Below are 6,684 nucleotides of genomic sequence, written 5' to 3' on the forward strand. Positions count from 1 at the left end.
CCGTTGTTTGTCGATGAGCTTTTGTGTATGCCTAAGGGCATTACACGCACTACTGCTGACGGGCAATTAGCCCAAAACTGAGATTTGTAAGATCTGTCAGGCCCCGTAGGGGGTCCCTTTACATAGCGGTCGAGACGAAACTTTGAACTCGACAAGATGCCCCGGCGATGCGACGCCTAGTGGCGTCGACGCAAACTGCCGGTAATGCAGATACCGCGCGGGCGTGTATGGTCGTGGCCAAAAAGGTTGTCCGACTTTTTTTTATAAGTTTTGGAACGCACTCTGTCATGTGAGAGTTGATGGTCTCTGCTCACGGTCATAACCTAAAGTTTCGCAGTGACACATTATCGGAGCAGACGGACAGTCTATATAAGGTGTCAGAAAAGTTTAAAATACCAGTTAAAGTAAGCACGTGTATTTGACGTAAGGAACAAAGCCCGTCATAAAGAGGAAAAAGGAGAAGAGAAATATGAGCAGAGAATGGTAAGTAAAATGACCAGTGACCAATATTAGAAAAAAAATGTAAGATATTAATAATATACCCATAAAAAAGTATAAATAGATATTTCAATATACCTGTAAAAAAGAAATTTATTGAAGTATAATTTGTTTAAAGTAATAGATAGAATATGATGAAGTCACATTAGATTTCAATGTAAATTAATAAAAGTCTTGTTGACATTAATTGAATTAAATTGAATGTAATATAATCCTGTCATGTTCTATCTGTTATGTCAAACAGTATATTTTATTACAATTGGAAAAATAATATGCATGAATATTACAGAAGAAACAGTGGTTCGAGACGTGGAAGAAAGCTTTTAGTCAACGATGGACGCAGGTATGATGATAATTAATGTTTAAAACAACAATTTTTACACAACACTAATAAAGAATTTGTCAGCATAATTAAGAATTGAGAGATTAAATTAAATTAAAATAACTTCAATTAAATTGTCATATGTTTGCTTGCAGGTAAAAGGGGAGACAGCGTTGAACAGAGGTGAAAGAAGTATACTTAATGGGATCTGTGGGAAAGTTGGAGCTTGCTGTGAAAAAATGTAAGAATCTTCATAAAACTGAAAATATGCACTTGGAGATGAGAGAAAAAATGAGGGATTCGAAGAACTTGCCGAAGGAGAAGGAAATACGCAATATTAAACAATTAAGAGGTATGAAAAATCAACAAATTCAACAACAAGGTAAGCTGCTGAACTGATAAAATTTCTCTTACATTGAGAAATTGTAGTGTATTATATTGCAAAATCGTTAACAAACTAAATCAATTTCTGTTTTAAACCTTTAGGAAAATGAAAAAACTACGCCTAACAGGTGAAGACATCACATATAAATACGACAAAATAACAAAGCCAGCCTGCGTTCACAAATTGTGGAAGAATATATACGATTAAGAGGACGATAAGTATAGGCATATATCCACGCGGTAAAAATTTTTTATATAAAAACAAAAACATATATAAATATATATAATTATATATAATTATATATATTTATGGGGCATTCTCCGTGAAATCAGACACCCCTTCCTGTCCAAAAATTGGGGTCACCTAAAAAATTCTTTTGGGGCTCATTTTATAGCTACACATATGTAGTTTTAGTTGAGCTGTGGCCTTTTGAAAAATCAACATGGCGGAACCCAATATGGTGGCCGAAGTCTGCGGGTAACGAGGTACGACAGATGAAATCGTTACTTGGAAGTTATAGACTGTCATAGAAAAATGTGTTAATGTGTTTATTTAGTAGTTAGCATTGAATCCATGGAAAAAATAAATTTTTAGTTTGTCCAAAACCAATATGGCGGCCAAATTATCCGTGAAATGCTAAAAAATAACTATTTCGTTCTTTAAAACGTACAAACTGCGTTCAATTTTCATGAAAATTTATATCATGATACATTTTTAGATGTTGATCATAAATTAACAATTGGGACGTCGTATTTGAATATAACAAAACCCAATATGGCGGCTGTATATTCGAAAAATGCTAAAAAATTATGACGTCGATATTCAAATCATACAGACTCGTTCTAATTATTATTAATTTGAGTGTTACGGTATTTTTTAATTGCTTTTTTTATTTACTTTTTCAAATTTTTATGAATTTTCATTATTTTTTTATTTTTGACTATGATTTCGTTATTGCGGTGACAAAATTTGAACGTGGTTGATCAAATATGATTTTTCCAGTGAATACAGAATAATTTTTGAATAAGTAAGTGAAGGCAAGACAGGTAGTCTTTCGAGCCAGTGAAGGCAAGAGAGACAGATTGTCCGGCCAGTGAAGGCAAGAGAGACAGATTATCCGGCCAGTGAAGGCAAGAGAGACAGACTGTCCGGCCAGTGAAGGCAAGAGAGACAGATTGTCCGGCCAGTGAAGGCAAGAGAGACAGACTGTCCAGCCAGTGAAGGCAGGAAAGGCAGACTGTCCAGCCAGTAAAGGCAGGAGAGACAGATTGTCCGGCCAGTGAAGGCAGGAGAGGCAGACTGTCCAACCAGTGAAGGCAAGAGAGACAGACTGTCCAGCCAGTGAAGGCAAGAGAGACAGACTGTCCGGCCAGTGAAGGCGAGAGAGACAGATTGTCCGGCCAGTGAATACAGAATAATTTTTTTTCTTCGCTGGCTGGACAGTCTGTCTCTTTTGCCTTCACTGGCTGAACAGTCTCTCTCTTGCCTTCACTGGCTGGACAGTCTGTCTCTCTTGCCTTCACTGGCCGGACAATCTGTCTCTCTTGCCTTCACTGGCTCGAAAGACTACCTGTCTTGCCTTCACTTACTTATTCAAAAATTATTCTGTATTTACTGGAAAAATCATATTTGATCAACCACGTTCAAATTTTGTCACCGCAATAACGAAATCATAGTCAAAAATAAAAAAATAATAAAAATTCATAAAAATTTGAAAAAGTAAATAAAAAAAAGCAATTAAAAAATACCGTAACACTCAAATTAATAATAATTAGAACGAGTCTGTATGATTTGAATATCGACGTAATTATTTTTTAGCATTTTTCGAATATACAGCCGCCATATTGGGTTTCGTTATATTTAAATACGACGTCCTAATTGTTAATTTATGATCAACATCTTAAAATGTATCATGATATAAATTTTCATGAAAATTGAACGCAGTTTGTACGTTTTAAAGAACGAAATAGTTATTTTTTAGCATTTCACGGATAATTTGGCCGCCATATTGGTTTTGGACAAACTAAAAATTTATTTTTTCCATGGATTCAATGCTAACTACTAAATAAACACATTAACACATTTTTCTATGACAGTCTATAACTTTCAAGTAACGATTTCATCTGTCGTACCTTGTTACCCGCAGACTTCGGCCACCATATTAAGGTCCGCCATGTTGATTTTTCAAAAGGCCACAGCTCAACTAAAACTACATATGTGTAGCTATAAAATGAGCCCCGAAAGAATTTTGTAGGTGACCCCAATTTTTGGACAGGAGGGGTGTCTGATTTCACGGAGAATGCCCCTTATATATGTTTTTTTATGTTAATTATACATAACAACTGTTACATTTATACATATATGATTATATATGGGCAATTTTTTTTTCATTACTTCAAACTTTACATATTATAAAAAATGCAATGCGAAAATGATCTTTTTAATCATTGTTAGATTTTTCTTTTTATTTTTTTTCTGTAATATATATTATAGAAGAGACAAAAACATGTATGGACATACTTGATATGTTTAATTATAAATATAATTATATAAATATATATATATATATATATATATAATTTATATTTATATTTATATATTACAGAAAAAAATAAAAAGAAAAATCTAACAATGATTAAAAAGATCATTTTCGCATTGCATTTTTTATAATATGTAAAGTTTGAGGTAATGAAAAAAAAATTGCCCATATATAATCTTATATGTATAAATGTAACAGTTGTTATGTATAATTAACATAAAAAAACATATATAAATATATATAATTATATATAATTATATATATTTATATATGTTTTTGTTTTTATAAAAAATTTTTACCGCGTGGATATATGCCTATACTTATCGTCCTCTTAATCGTATATATTCTTCCACAATTTGTGAACGCAGGCTGGCTTTGTTATTTTGTCGTATTTATATGTGATGTCTTCACCTGTTAGGCGTAGTTTTTTCATTTTCCTAAAGGTTTAAAACAGAAATTGATTTAGTTTGTTAACGATTTTGCAATATAATACACTACAATTTCTCAATGTAAGAGAAATTTTATCAGTTCAGCAGCTTACCTTGTTGTTGAATTTGTTGATTTTTCATACCTCTTAATTGTTTAATATTGCGTATTTCTTTCTCCTTCGGCAAGTTCTTCAAATTCCTCATTTTTTCTCTCATCTCCAAGTGCATATTTTCAGTTTTATGAAGATTCTTACATTTTTTCACAGCAAGCTCCAACTTTCCCACAGATCCCATTAAGTATACTTCTTTCACCTCTGTTCAACGCTGTCTCCCCTTTTACCTGCAAGCAAACATATGACAATTTAATTGAAGTTATTTTAATTTAATTTAATCTCTCAATTCTTAATTATGCTGACAAATTCTTTATTAGTGTTGTGTAAAAATTGTTGTTTTAAACATTAATTATCATCATACCTGCGTCCATCGTTGACTAAAAGCTTTCTTCCACGTCTCGAACCACTGTTTCTTCTGTAATATTCATGCATATTATTTTTCCAATTGTAATAAAATATACTGTTTGACATAACAGATAGAACATGACAGGATTATATTACATTCAATTTAATTCAATTAATGTCAACAAGACTTTTATTAATTTACATTGAAATCTAATGTGACTTCATCATATTCTATCTATTACTTTAAACAAATTATACTTCAATAAATTTCTTTTTTACAATTACTTTTTTATATTGAAATATCTATTTATACTTTCTTATGGGTATATTATTAATATATCCCTGTTTAAAATAATAGATACAATATGATCAGATTACATTATATTACATTCAATTTCAATGTAAATGAATAAAAACCTTATTAAACGTGGAAATTGAATGTAATATAATGTAATCTAAATCATATTGTATCTATTATTTTAAACAGGGATCTTACATTTCTTTTCTAATATTGGTCACTGGTCATTTTACTTACCATTCTCTGCTCATATTTCTCTTCTCCTTTTTCCTCTTTATGACGGGCTTTGTTCCTTACGTCAAATACACGTGCTTACTGGTATTTTAAACTTTTCTGACACCTTGTATAAACTGTCCGTCTGCTCCGATAATGTGTCACTGCGAAACTTTAGGTTATGACCGTGAGCAGGGACCCTCAACTCTCACATGACAGAGTGCGTTCTAAAACTTATAAAAAAAAATCGGACAACCTTTTTGGCCACGACCATACTATTGGTGGCGCGTACCGCCACAGAGTTCAACACAAACACTTTTCAATCCCTATCCTGGCATTCAATGGTATTCATTTTATTGTCAGAATAGACGGAATTCAATGGAATTCAATACGGAAATTTTTAATTCCTAGTTTGGCATTCAATGGTATTCATTTCGTTAACGGAATCAATGGTATTCAATGGAATTCATCACGAAACTTTCCAATCCTTAACCTGGCATTCAGTGGTATTCATTTCGTTAACGGAATCAATGGTATTCAATGGAATTCATCACGAAACTTTCCAATCCCTAACCTGGCATTCAGTGGTATAATATTTTTGTGTCGGAATTGGATGGGATTAAAAAAAGACAAATTCTTTCCAAAATAAGAAATTCCATGATATTGAAACTATTTCAATCCCTTTTTTTGGACAGAATAGAATTTGGAAAGTCCTTAATTGAATTCCTGGCAATCCCGTTTTAATTCTTTTCAATCTTTTTTTGTTTGTTGGGATTTCTCTCAGGTGGCATCCAAAGCCACTAGAGACAGTAGAGCCCTTTGCGGACTGATGCCTAACTTACGAGGTCCTCTTGAAAACAAAAGAAGGCTCTACTTCAATGTCATAGCCTCCATTATTCTTTACGCTGCGCCAGTCTGGAACCAGGAGCTCGCCGCTTCTGGAAACCAGCGACGGGTCCTGTGTCGCGCAATCCGTCTCGTGGCTCAGCGGTCAACAATGGCGTATAGGACAGTGTCGTACGAGGCCGCCACTTTCCTTGCTCGAATTCCTCCGATACACCTGTACTCGGCGTTCATCAGCCGAGTGTATTTCACCTTGAAAGACATGAGAGAGGCCGGGACGTTCAACGCTGACTCCCCCAAGGAAGTTCGAGCCGAGGAACGTCTGTCATTGTACAGACAATGGAACGAGCACATTCGATCTCCGCTCCTTCCTGGTAGGAGGACCTCAGGCCATTGCTCCTAATTTAGAATATTGGTTGGAGAGGCATGTGGGCTTCCTCTCCTTTCGCATCACTCAAATCCTGACCGGGCACGGATGTTTTGGCTCATACCTACTGTTCGCGAAATTGCTGATAAATCCCGACGATGGGAGCGGGATGAGAAGGACGCGCGTGGAGGGTGTTAACGAATTATGCACTTTATTTTGTGTAACTCAGACCACAGTCTGAGCTGTCTTTAATATGTCAAAATTGTTACAGTCTGACCTGAGAATCGATGAGCGTTGTATAAATGAGAAGTCCTTGTTTGGTTTGTAATCGAG

The 6,684-nt window shown here is 34.4% G+C and overlaps 1 long non-coding RNA gene across 1 annotated transcript; it reads left to right on the plus strand.

Moving 5' to 3' along the window:
• The first annotated feature begins 720 nt into the window (after positions 1-720).
• LOC139822562 (uncharacterized) lies at positions 721-1,206 on the plus strand. Its single transcript, XR_011734541.1, has 2 exons — positions 721-841; positions 976-1,206. It is a non-coding gene; the product is annotated as an uncharacterized lncRNA (long non-coding RNA).
• Positions 1,207-6,684: the final 5,478 nt, after the last annotated feature.

The sequence above is a fragment of the Temnothorax longispinosus genome, chromosome 11, assembly GCF_030848805.1.
Source record: "Temnothorax longispinosus isolate EJ_2023e chromosome 11, Tlon_JGU_v1, whole genome shotgun sequence".
NCBI classification, from domain to species: Eukaryota; Metazoa; Arthropoda; class Insecta; order Hymenoptera; family Formicidae; genus Temnothorax; species Temnothorax longispinosus.